We start from the raw sequence: 13426 nt of genomic DNA on the forward strand, positions 1-13426 counted from the left end.
CATTGGGCATTTCTTCTGCCCAAGAACATCCTGAGAGTGTGAGACACTCAGGGCGCTGCGGACTGAAGCTGAGAACCTTGGAAGGAACCAGTTTGGCCAGCACTTAGCACAGGCCCCTGTGTGGATGGGGTTTCAGAGCCATTGCCCGGCCCAACCTGCCCACCGGTCCTGCCCCACCTGCCCACCAGCCTTGCCCAGCCCTCTGCACGCTCCTTGGGAGGAGCCCCCCCTCCATTGGTCACCCCCGGCCTTGCTTTTATTCAGTGACTGCCCACGGGCACCTGGCACACCTCTGGTGGGGAGGGACATGCAGAGGCCGCGTCTCTGATGCCAAGGAGGGTGGTTGGTGCTGTGGCTACGTGAACAGAACACGGTGCTTGGCAGAGACCTGAGTGCGCGAGTCGGAGAGACAGTGTGTGCATGTGCAGAGCCTGACAGATATAGGGAGAACAGGACAGCCGTCAGGCGTGGGGACAGAAGTCTCAGGGTGCTTGGTGTGACTACAGCCAGAGGCTGCAGCTGAGGGGGGTGGCAGATGGGTGCCTGGGTGGTTTGATGAGAAATCCTCGACCTTATCTGCACCAGGGGTAGGGGAGGCTGCTGCAGCCCTGCAGTCCCAGCGGGCGGGGAGGTGGCGGGAGGGGCCGGATCCAGGATTTTGCCAAAGGTGAGAGCCTGAGCGGGTTGCTCAAGGACTGCCAGAAGGGTAATGGAAAGGGAGTCACAGATGACACCTACGTTTGGGCCTGAGCATATGAATGAATGAATGAATGTGCCATTTCCAAGATGGGGACAAACAGAGAGGAAGGTGTTGTGGGGGGGTTGGATATGGAGCGTCTGGCCATGGTCCTATCGGCCATCTGAGTTCCAAGAGGAGAGCTGAGCAGTGCTCGGAGTGCTGGTACCTCCTCCTCCCTGAGGGATGCCTGTGGGCTGCCAGGGCCCAGATGGGCAGGTGAGGAGCCCGGGGGTGCACAGACCTTGCATCCAGATGGTGTGGGTAGACTTAGCTGCCAACACGATATGACTTGAGGGATTTTAGGAGCCCCTTGGATAGGTTGAATGGTGGCCCCCATTGTGGTCCTGCAGGAGCAGCAAGCGGAAGCAGCCTCGGCCTACAGCCAGTGGGAAGGGCTGTGGAGCCAGACCTCACCAGGAGAGGGGATAGCCCACCACGGCCCTGCCATCGACACTGGGATTCAGTGCCTGTCCCTGGGCCTGAGGCCTGGAGGTGGGCAGCAAAGCTAGCCGCTCCATTCCTGCCCCACCGGCCCCTCAGCCCTTTCTGAACGTACTCACTGGCTTTGGGAAAAGCAGCATTGCAAAAAGAGTGCTTTGGACCAAAAACCATACTTGTTGAACTCATCGAAACCCCATATGGCCTTCCAACCCTCGTGTGACGGGCACCACCGCCCTCCGCATCCCCCCAGGTGCGGCAGGCCTCCTGGCAGAGGCCCACACGCAGGTGCAGCAGAGCCCTCCCTGAGAGCTGTGGGGACCAGAGCCAACGCCACCCCGGGCACCACAACCTCCGAACCGCTCCAGGATGTAGGCTCTGTCATGAGCCCCTTTTACAGATGAGGGGACTGAGGTTAAATACTAAGGGGCAGAGCTGGACCTCTGGGAACAGTGCCAGAGCCACAGCCCAGGCTGCCCTCCCACCACCACCACCACCACCACCGCCTGCCCTGCTGTGGGGATGACTGGGAAGGAAGCTGCCTTCCCTCCACACCTCCCCCGACTGGGGAGCGCACATGTGGAGACACCGAACTATGAAGAAAGTGAGCCCGCTTGGCAGTAGGAATACTGGAGATGTTCTCCTCTGTGGCTGTGTAGAATTTCTCTCATTTTCTTACAATGAATGTGAACTTCTTTTAATTTCAGAAACATGGCTTTAATTCTAAGTGAATGTTAAAAAGAAGGAAGACTGGAGTTAGACGCTGTCCGCACGTATGAGAAGGGGCTGCAGGGGGCTGGGAGCCGGAGCTCTGAGCTCAGAATGTGCTGAGGTTGGGGGGGGGGGCTTCCTGGGGCATGGGCTGTGGGGGACCTGGGAGGCCTTGTCTTCAGGCCCCGCCAGCCTCAGTCAGGCCGCCCAGGAGGGGCCGCTGAGCTTGTCTGAGGCTGACTCTTGCTCCAAGGTAAGCATCAAAGGGGGAGTGACATGGTCTGAGACTCAATGACTGTGTCACCTGCAGGATCAAGTGCCACCTGGACAAGACAGGGGCTCCCTTCCCTGGTCCACAGCCTGTGGGAGGCCTTGTCTTCAGGCCCCGCCAGCCTCAGTCAGGCCGCCCAGGAGGGGCCGCTGAGCTTGTCTGAGGCTGACTCTTGCTCCAAGGTAAGCATCAAAGGGGGAGTGACATGGTCTGAGACTCAATGACTGTGTCACCTGCAGGATCAAGTGCCACCTGGACAAGACAGGGGCTCCCTTCCCTGGTCCACAGCCTGCCCCGCTAGGTCACACACCACAGAAGCCACCAATAACCGCACTACTGCCCTGCAGAACCCAGATTCCGGGGCAAGAAACTCACAGAACTGCGGCTGTGGGAGAGAGGAGCCCGGGCACACCATCTAGCTCGCCCCCGACACTGAACAGATGGGGAAACTGAGGACCAGAGGAACCCAAGGACTCTGGGAAACTGGTTAAAACTGTCAACGCTAAACAGACAACACGGTATGATGAGGCCATAAAAAAAGGAAATCCTATCGCCTGTTGTAACATGGATGAACTTCAAGAACACTGTGCTGAGTGAACTGAGCCAGGCTGAAAATGTCAAATTCTGTGTGATTCCACCTCCAGGTGCTGCCGAGAGTAGGCGGGTCATAGAGACAGGAAGTAGAGATGCTGCGGGGAGGGCACCAGAGGGGCAGTGGGAGCTCTGGTCAGATGGGGAGGGTCTCGGTTTGGAAAGATGACAAAGGTCTGGAGATGGAGGCTGGTGATGGTTGCACAGCAATAGGAATGTACTTAACGCTTTTGAACTGTGCACTTAGAACTGGTTAAGATGGTAAACTTCATCTTATATGTATTTTACCACAATTAAAACTAAAACTAAATAAAATAAATTCTTAAACCTGAACCAAAAGAGAGTACGCGTCAAGGTTATCAGAAAGAGCAGGAGCACCCAAGGCTGTGAAGGCCCCTTTATGGCTCCTCCATGGGTGAAGACCTTGAATGTCCTTCACCCCAACAGACGCCTCGCCTCCACGGGCTGACACCCTCCACCTAGCCTACCCGTGCAGCTTTGCCCACGGGTGAACAGTCACACGCAGAATGCTGAAAATGAGCCGTGGGAGTCACCTTCCCTTCGCCCTGCCCTTCCCTGGGTGAGAACACAGATGCGCAGATCAGAATGTAGACGGCAAGACCGAGGGAGGCCGTCTGCACAACAGACAAGACCAAAGGCAAACAAGGAGACAACTCGATGCAATGATATTTATCAAGGAAGCTGTGAAGTCTGTGATCTCTGCCAACAACCCAACTGCAGAGGGGAGCGTGGCTCAGCAGGGGAGCATGTGGTCAATACGCCTTCGCAGTGAGCTCACTGTGACACTATATGGCTGTGGGTTGCCTTAACAGAGGCAGAACCTGTAGGAAGAAAGGAGGATAAAGTCCTTCTCCCCTATGTCATGGTCAGACCATCAGACTAGAGAGTGGGAGGAGAGAGGGAAGAAGAGAGGGAGAGGGGTGAGAAGTAAGACAATTTAGCTGAGTGACCCCAGGCACCGTAGATATGAGGTAACTGCTTCCAACTCTAGGTGTAGAGGGTGGAATAGAAGCAAAGACGGAAGTGAGAGTAAGAGAGTTTCTTTTCTTTGCCATCAGCATGCCATGCATGGGAAGCGGGCTCTCTGGGAGTGATGGTTCTGGTCATGATACCCCGAAGGCCCCTTGGCAGATGTTGTAGAGAAACTGCACAGTATACGTTGTGGACGTTTTTAAATCTCTTTCAACAACAACAAAAATGAGTTTTACAATGCGATGTGAATTACAAAGCTGAATATTCTTCAACTTTAAGTCATGTTTTCAGAATTTCAGTGATTACAATCACATATAAAGTATCCAACAACCAGCATCTCTATTAACTCCTATAACCATTTCTTAACAAAGAAAAAAATTATTTCCACAAATAAGACCTTTATAAAACTAACTCTTGTTTTCTCCATAATTTCATGGTACCAATAGCATCAGCAGATGTGTCCACGTCTCCTGCCCAACTTCATCAGCCTGGACGTCATGGAAACCCAGAGTCACACGTGGAGCTTTGTCCTCTGCGGTACCCAGGGCAGCAGAGGAAAACCCAGACCCCAAATGCATGCACTTTGCCCGTGTACAGCAGGCCCAGGGCCTCCCCAAGAGCTTAAAGATTCTTCCAAGTGCACTTCCCACATGTCACCTGATTGAGGAGACTGCCTCAAACTACAGAGCAATGTGGCTGCCAAGGGCAGACATACTGATGGGCAACATTGAGCAAACAGACAATGTTTATTGACATTGTTATACAACAGCCAAGAAGCTCAAAATGCACAGTAACCCGGGCCCGTTCAGTAGAAGGCAAGCAAGCAGTGCCAAGAAGGACAGCCTGAGGTCACGGCTGTCGATGTCTGGAGGGGCCTTGAGACCACCCGCCGCAGCTGTCAGCGATGGGCACAGAGTCAGCCCAAAGAGGGGCTCGGGCTCTCTTTTATTACATCAGGGAGGTGACGAAGACACTTTAGAACAGGGGTTCTCAACCTTCCTAATGCCGCGACCCTTTAATACAGTTCCTCATGTTGTGGTGACCCCCAATTTCATTGTTACAAATTGAACATAATTAAAGCATAGTGATTAATCACAAAAACAATATGTAATTATATATGTGTTTTCCGATGGTCTTAGGCGACCCCTGTGAAAGGGTCATTCAACCCCCAAAGGGGTCGCGACCCGCAGGTTGAGAACCGCTGCTTTAGAAACTGTTGATTCCAAAACCAAGTCGCCGTTATCAAAGCCTACAGACATGCCGAATAGGGCCCAAGAGCTGAAGGGGAAGGAATGGGTGTGAACTTTGGCTGCTGGCCCCACCGCTAACAGTCCTGGGCTGCTCTCCATCTGTCCCAGCCTGACTTCCTCACCTGAGAGAAATCCTACAAAGCACGGGTACTAAGTCCTCCAACAGGTGTTATTTCCATAATCCATGCAAAGTAAAGGGCAAGTCTAAGTCACAATTCACAGTGTGTTCTGATTACCAATTCGTTTCCACGATCAGCTGAAGAACTCAGATGTTCTGAGCGTCCTCTCCCCGCCCCCGAGGACCCGCAGGCTGAGCCCTGAGACCTGCCTCAAGGCGCAGCTGGACTGAGCGTGCCCCCAGCACAGCACCTCCCGGGTGCCAGCACAGCCCCCCCCCGCCCCAGGTGCCAGCACAGACCCCACCTGCTCCCCGGCTCCACGGGTCCTGGGTGAGCCCGTCCTGTCTGACCCAAAAGGAGAAGAACTTACTCTGCCAACAGACTCTTGAGGGGTAAGCCAAACAAACTCTAAGTTCCACCTTTCAGTTACTAGTTTTCCAGATTCTGGGCTGTAGTATGTTGCTGCTGCTGCTGCTGTTGTTCCAAGCAATAAAAAAGCTACAATCATGGATGAACTAAAATTTAAATTAGCTACAAAGAAAATTCCCAGGGTGGCACAGCAACAACAGAGTAACCTGCCAGCCAAGTAGTAGTCACAGGGAAAGGCCACACTGAAGCTATGACGTTACATTCCAAGAGGACACTTAGTGCCATGAAAAAAATAATAATAAAATATTAAGTTTAAAAAGCAGGTTCAGGAACAGTAAGTTAATATGACCCCCTTTGGGTACATGTATACATGTGTATATACATACATATCCATGAATACATAATACACATACACACAGTATATATGGGTATACATACATGTATGGCCACGTACCATAGGATCAGAGGTGTATTTGTACATATATAAATTTATTTAGAAATAGAAAATATTTATAAATTTCAACTTTTAAATTTTAGAATTTCCAAATAAGTTATAAAATACATAAATTTATTAGAGATAAATGGGAAGAAAACAAATGTACCCCTACCAAATATTCCTAGTGGTTGGTTCTGAGTACTATTATGAATATTTATACTTTCCTTTGTTTTATTGTATTTTCCACTCTTTCTAAACTAACCAGATATTACCCTCATTTAAATGGTGTCCTTTCTGCGACTGGTGGTCCCGTCTCCTTTCCTTCGGATGATGGGACAGACCGCTCCCCAGGAGGCTGCAGGGCCTGAAGACAGTCTGAGCCTCCATGCCTGGAGTGGCCTCCGCTTCTGCTAGGGTTGTTGGCGGGCTCACCATGCAAAATCCACCAGCAACACCCGGCCCCCTTCCCATTCTGTGGGTTCAAAGCCAGTGAGTCCGTTTGCCTGGGATGCAACCAGCCCACAGCTGGTGGCGCCTCCAAAGGCCACACCTCCTTCCAGCCCCCGCCACCTGCCCTCACCAAGGTCCTGGGAGCCATTGGCCACTGACTGCAGCCTGAGCGCTGTTTTGTTTGGAGAACACAATACCTCCTGGACACTAAATTAAAACATACAATTAGATTTCCATTAAGCTACAGCAAAATCATGCTTTAAAGGCTTGGCCTGAATATAAATACTTAATGTAATAAATACAGTCTGAAATATTTGATCTCCTTGGCAGTTTAATTGATCTACTACAGAGACTGACAGAAAAAAATTAAGTTAGTTCTGTCTCGTCTCTGCCGATGGCACGTCCTCACGCAGGGGCCCGTGGGCTGCCGGCCTAGTCATGGCGGGTCCTGTACCCTGGCTTCCAGGCTAAGGGGACAGAACTGAGCAAGGAAGCAGGTGCGTGGGCTCACGAGATGTGTACCACAGGTTCTGCAGCTCACATTTTTACTTTATAGTAAAACAAACAAACAAACAAACATTTGGTGAGTGATAATGCCGGTTATTTATAGTCCACAAGGAGCATTTGAATGGGAATGTTGGTACAACAGCCTACAGTATTTAAGCATAGATTTTTAGATGCTGTGGCTAAGTGTGCTCACCAATAATCAAACCACAACAAGCTCAAATTCACACCCAGACGGCTTCTACCATGGAACCCCTGAAGCACTGCTGTCTCTGTTGGATGTTTTTATTGCCCTTTTTCCATGAGTTTCTTTTGTGCCCACCTCACCTCCCAAACTTTCTGTAAGTGCCCTTTGTCCATCCTCACCCTACACTCCTGATCCCAAAACTAAAACGTCCTGCTTGATGCAGAGTAAACACTAGAAAGCGAGGGAGAGCTATCTTTCCTGACCAAGTTGGTATATTTTACTTCCTCAGAGGGCCCTTTCCCAGGTTCTAAGCTTCCCCAATACCCCACGGTAAGGAAAATTGTAGTCCTTACAAAGTTACCCAGTCTGCTTAACGCCAAAACTCCCCGGTTAATTTGGCAGGTTAGTCTGGGGACTTGAGCTAAGCCCCGCCCTGTCTCTATTCCAGGTGTCACTCTACACCCACTGTCCCCCACCTGCTCATGTGCCCAGCAAACTTCTTGACAGGAGTGGGCTCACCAGCCATTCCCTTCTCTGTGATAGTCTTAGGGCCAGTGCCAGGCTCCCATTTCAGCTTGGATGTCTCCGAAGGGCAAACAGACAATGACCCAGATCCAAGGACGCGGGCACAGCTCCAGGAGCAGCAGGGACATGCGTCCCAGGCAGGGCAGCGCCAGGTAGCACTGCCCACTCCTTCCAGCAGCAGCCAGACTCTGGATGGGCAGGAGCTTCTCCCGCCCCTGGGCACAGGCCAGAGCCTCCACTCAGCTCCCTGCACTCCAGGCCCCATTGATTAACAGGAAGGGCAAACCCATCAGCACCCGTAGGAAATGGCTTCTGGAAAGTGAGCTGCAGTTTTCAAAGGCAGAGAATGACAGCAGGTGCCTGTAAAAGGAACAGAATCAATACAGGGTGAGGGGCTACAGGGCGGGACACCGGGGCCCTGACTTGTCCTACCTCTGACCGACACACAGTGTGACCTGGGAAGTCCTGTTCCCTTCTCCGGGCCTCGGTGACCCCCACTGGATCCAGGAAAAGCAGGGGTTACTCATCGAGGAGATTCCTTACGGCTCTTCAGTCTCCACCCAAGTCCTCCTGACATCAGCCAGGCTGGGAGGGGCTAGGGCTGACCCAGCTGCTTTCCTTGTAAACCTGAGCCTGAACAGGTCCCTAGTGAACTCTGGGCCTCGCCACAGTCCTACCAACATCACCAGCACCTACTGGACCCTAGGATGTGCCAGGCCCATACATACTCGACCGACCACAGGCACTACCGGAGAAGGTCATCATGATCCTTATGTCACAGACAAGGAGACTGAGTCTGCCTGAAGTTGAACCTACAGCAAGAAGAAGGCTTGGGCTGTGGCTGGTCTGACTCCAGAGCCTGGGCCGACCTGAGGCTACGCCGTGCTCCTCTCCCAGGACCATGCCTCCATCCAACCTTCCTCAACCTACCAGCCCTGCCAGCCTCATGCCTTTGCTCATGCTCTTCTCTCTGCCCAGAGTGCCGTGCCCACTGGACAAGGCCTGCACTTCCTTGAAGCCCAACTCTAGCATCTCCATGGGAAAGCCTTCCTCATTCCCACAGAGAAAGCATTCCTCCTCCCCCAGGCTCCCCCGTGGCCTGCATGTGCTCCTTGGCCTCTACGAGAGCAGGTGACTGTGCCACATGACATGGAATTCTTTGTTGATCTATTTGTCTCTCCACGCCCATCCCCAGCCTGCAAGCCCCTTAGGGTAGGGTTGTGTCTCATTTACTACCAGATGTTCAGCCTCTGGTTCAGAGTCTGGCAAAGTGGGGTTCTCAGTGGGCGCCCAGAAGAACAGGAGGTCCCAGTAGTTCTGGGGTCCAGGAGGTGGCCAGTGGTCCAGGGCCAGGGTGCTAGACTTAAGTCTCCTAAGTGAGGCCAGTCTCCCAAGCCACAGCAGCATGACCTACCTTCCTTCTTTCCCCAAATCCCACCACCTTTTACTCTGCACCAAACTCTGTGTTAGGAGCAGAGGTGAGTCAGACATTGCCAGTTCCCTGAAAGTACTTCAGAGTCAGGATTGGGAGGTAAGGTAGGTTCAACCACATGTACCAGATTCATGTCATGAAGCCAGAGTGTCCTTAATACGTGTGCCAGTTAGTCTCCAAAGAGGCCTTCCATGGGCCATCTCCCAGTATTCACACCCATGCGCAGTCCCCTCCACTTGTGTCTGGGCTGACTCTGTGATCGATTTAATCAACAGAATGCAGCAGAAGCAGCACAGATCTGAGTGTGAGCCTTAAGGAGGCCTGGCACCTTCTGCTCTTACATTCTGGGAGCCCAGACACCATCTAACCCCTCCCCATAGGCCTGTCGTGTGGGGAGAGAGGGTTCCCAGCCTCCCAGCATCCCTGCCAAGGCACCAGACACAGGAGCAATTCCATCTCGTATGTACCAGCCCCAGCCGCCATCGGACTGCACCTCCACCTTCATGAGACCCCGGGCAAAGCAGCAGCACAACTGCCCGGCCGAGCACAGTCAGTCCTCATGTCAGGAGAGGTAACAAGCCCGCCGGCAGGCCTGCTGCTGCTTCACATTACGTTTTAGGGTAAAGGAAAGCAATACCAAAACCTGGAATGGAGGCTTTTAAAATATATATATATCACAATTTCCTCAGGACCATAGATGCAAAAACTTAAACAAAATATTAGCCAACCAAAATCCAACTAGCTATGAAAATGGTAACTTGTCACATCTAATTAGGTTTATTCCAAGAATTCACAGCTGGTTTAACATGTAAAAAATTAATCCATGTAATTTACTGTGTTAATATATTGAGAAAGAAAACCCACGTGATCCTCTCAACAGCAGCAGAAAAGGATTTGATGAAATTCAACATCCATTCATATTCATGATTTTTTAAAAAATAATAATTAAACAAAGACTTTTAGAAGACTCGGACAAGAAGAAAATATCTTCAGTTGATACCAGGTATCTAAAAAAATTAACACAATTGAGAAACCCTGAGAATTCTCCCAGGAGATCAAGAAGAAGGCGAGAGTTGGTCACAAAGACCACATACTGTATGATTCCATTCATGCGAAATGTCCACAATCTATAGAGACACACGGACTGTGCTGCCTGGTCAGGGAGGGACTGCTGGCAGCACGGGAAATGACAATGTTCTAGAGCTGATCCGAGTGACCGTTGCACAGCTCACTAGATGGACTAAAATTCACTGAGTTATACACATTAACAGACGAATTGTATGTTATATGAATTATATCTCAATAAGATTGTTATAAAACATGGAATAAAGGCAAGATGACTGTGACCACCACTGTCATTCAACAGTCCTAGAGGTTCCGGCAGGCACAGACAAGAAGGAAAACGACTGGGAAGGGAACACTCTGTCTTTAGAGAAATTCGATCTTGTACATAGAATATCATAAAGAATCTATAACTAACCCTAATTATATAGACAAATCTCCCAAACATGTGCTGACCCAAAGAGGCCAGACATGAAATATACATACTGTATATTGTATGTATATTATATACATACTAGAGGCCCGATGCACAAAAACTTGTGCAAGAGTAGGCCTTCCTTCCCCCAGCTGCCAGCACCGGCTTCCCTCCAGTACCAGGGACCTGGGCTTCCTTCCTCCAGCCGCCGGCAGGCACCCGGGACCCCAGTTGGCTTCCCTTGGGCTGGCCCCGGCTTTGTCAGGAAGGACACCCGGAATGACGTCTGGAAGACATCTGGTCTAATTAGCATATTACCCTTTTATTGTTATAGATTACATATGTAATATATCAAGACTAAACAATAGTGTTTCAGAAAGCCTGCTGAGGAGGTTGGCAAAGCGCTATTACCATAAAAGTCAGCAAAAGGTTTTATTTAGGGGAAGGAAGGTGAGACGAGTAGAAAGGGGTGCAGGGGCTCCGGGGTTTCGGAGTACAGGCAAAACCCCCGAGGGTGGTTACATAGGTGCTTAAAACCATTCATTCCCTAATCCTTCCTTAATCATTAATCGTGTTCTATGAAATGTTTCTAATGATTACTATATTTCACAACACAACAATTTTTACAAATTGCGTTTTTTACAAAATCACAACACGAAGGGAATGTGATTGAAGGGGAATGGGGTGTGGAGTGCTTTCAGGGCCCAGCAGCGGCTAGCCGTGGAGGGTGAATGCTGATTGGCCAGTAAAGCCCTTGCAGTCTCAGAACCCAGACAGGCTACCCAGGCCCAGAGGCCCAGGCCAAGGCCAAGGTCACGAAGGGAGGGAGTGTTCTTGGCTAACGAAGAGGCCTGCTCTCAGGAAGGCCATGGCCAGACTTTGTCCGCACACATCCCTCAGTCCCGCAGCCTCCAGGCCTTCAAGGTGAGCTCAGCCATGTAGGCAGGTGTGGCCAGAACGCCAAGTGCCTCCAGGCTCCTCCCAGCCCAGCTCATTTGGGACAGCTGGAGTCGCCTCCCCTGCCCAGGACAGGGAGGGAGGGGGGAGGAGGAGGGGTCAGGCCTCAGTCCCTTGCTCTGCTGCTGCTGTTGCCTCAAGCCTAACTCCAGGGAGCCACACCAGGGACTGGGTGCCCCCACATGCCCAACGGGCCCAGCAGGCTGCCACCCCCTCCTGCCTGCTCTGCTTCGGGAAAGTCCGCAAGCGCGAGGCCTCCGCCCAGCTCCAGAGAGGGGCTGTGACTCTGCATCTGAGCGCGGACTGAGCTCGGAGAGCTCTCTCCTGGCAGCACAATTAGTGTCCACCTCACACCCAGCTCTCCGAGTCCCAGGTTCAAGGCGCTGGACTAAGTGCACGGGGAGCAGGCCTCGCTGCCTGTGGCTCTCCCGCCCCCACACACCGCCATCCTGTGGCCAGCACTTCCCCTGAACAAACCCCAGCACCTCCCCTGGCCATTAATAACCTCCTCTGCATGAATGAGTTGTGAACACAAGGCTGGCCATTCAGTCAGTCAGGGAACTTCTTTGCGTTGCTGAGGCTTTTTGTCTGGGCCCCGTCACTGTCATGCAAACCCTCCCGGCTTGGGGCAGGTTCCGCTGCCTTTTATGTGAGTCTCCATGGCACACCCATCACGGAGCACACTAGCTGCTCCCTGGCCAGGCGAGTCCTCCCATCCAGCCCGAGTGCACAGCCCCGGAAAGCCAGGGAGAGGATGGGTGCCTGGCCAGGAGTCCCACCGGGGCGGGAAGGAACGCCCACCACTGCCAAACGTTGGCACAATGGGGCTTAAGAAAAAGGTGGGGTCCGCTGCAATGAAGTTCAGAGTAACGGGAGGCGTTCGGGAGAAGCAGACCTGTCAGCAGGTCCTGTGAAGGTGAGTGGGACCCAGTAACTTGGCAGTGGGAGCAGAGGGAGCTGGCTGCGTGCTCAGGGAGCAGCGCGGTGCCACACCTGCCCTAGGTGTTCTCACTCCTGCTCCTCGCTCCGCCCTGGGAGTCCAGGCCCGGGACGATCAGAAGGGGAAGCAGAGGTGGAGGAGCCAGTACCTTACGCAGGCGTACGTGGCTAGAGAATGAAGGAGGAGTCACACAGGAGGCCACCCAGTCCTTGCCTGACCACCGCTGGTGGGCCGCCTGATGATGAAAGGGTGACTGAAGGAGGAAGCCCCACAAATGCCTGGCTTTCTGTTGCCCCGCTCTGTCCCAGTAGGCGGATTCCTGGCCTGACGTAGCAGCTGCCCACTTCCTGATGGGGCAGCCTGATGCCCATCTGGGAGCCTGTGCAGCAGAGCATGGAGGCTCTCTGCCACCCCCCACCCCCCACCATGGGGCACACTCTGCTTGACCAGCCACCCCAGAAGGGCCATGGCCTCCTGTTCACCAAGAGTGCCAACCCCACCCCCTGCCCTGCTCTGTTGCCCCAGCAGCCTGCTGACCTATGCAGACACCTCCGTTGGCACACAGGCGGCCACCCCCGGCACGGAGACTGCGCACTGCATCAGACAGAGCACAGCCCCGCACGCAGTCGCAGTGCCAGGCCATGTCTCCGCCTTTGCCCGCCGCCTTGAGGCGGAGCCGCCGAGTGGAGCTGTGGCATGTGCTGGGCATTTCTAAGCTGGGCGGATTGTCCAAGGACAGGGCAATTCCCAGGCCGATCTTGGTTTCCCCAGCTCTCCAGATGCTGCCAAACCTCAGGCCCCTGCTCTCAACAGGTATCTTCAAGGAATCAAAATCAGTCTCTCTAATTTGTCAGAAAGCATGACCCGGAGTTCCTCGCTGCCGACTGCTCAGTCTGTGCAAAAGCTCAGCAAAGTGGCTGCTGCCTTCACCTTCTCTGGGCCACTTTCCCCCGAGACCTAAACACTAAAAGGCAGAGCCCAGTGCCTGGCACGCTCTGGGCCGAGGTCAGGGGCTCAGCTGACAGGGCTCAGCCTGC

At 52.8% G+C, this 13426-nt stretch overlaps 1 protein-coding gene across 1 annotated transcript in view; it reads right to left on the minus strand.

The window, feature by feature from the left end:
- DRGX (dorsal root ganglia homeobox) overlaps window positions 1-13426 on the minus strand; it is a 24556-nt gene that overhangs the window by 2663 nt on the left and 8467 nt on the right. The gene's annotated exons all lie outside the window — the stretch shown is intronic.

Source organism: Myotis davidii, unplaced genomic scaffold (genome assembly GCF_000327345.1).
Source record: "Myotis davidii unplaced genomic scaffold, ASM32734v1 scaffold854, whole genome shotgun sequence".
In the NCBI taxonomy this organism is placed as follows: domain Eukaryota; kingdom Metazoa; phylum Chordata; class Mammalia; order Chiroptera; family Vespertilionidae; genus Myotis; species Myotis davidii.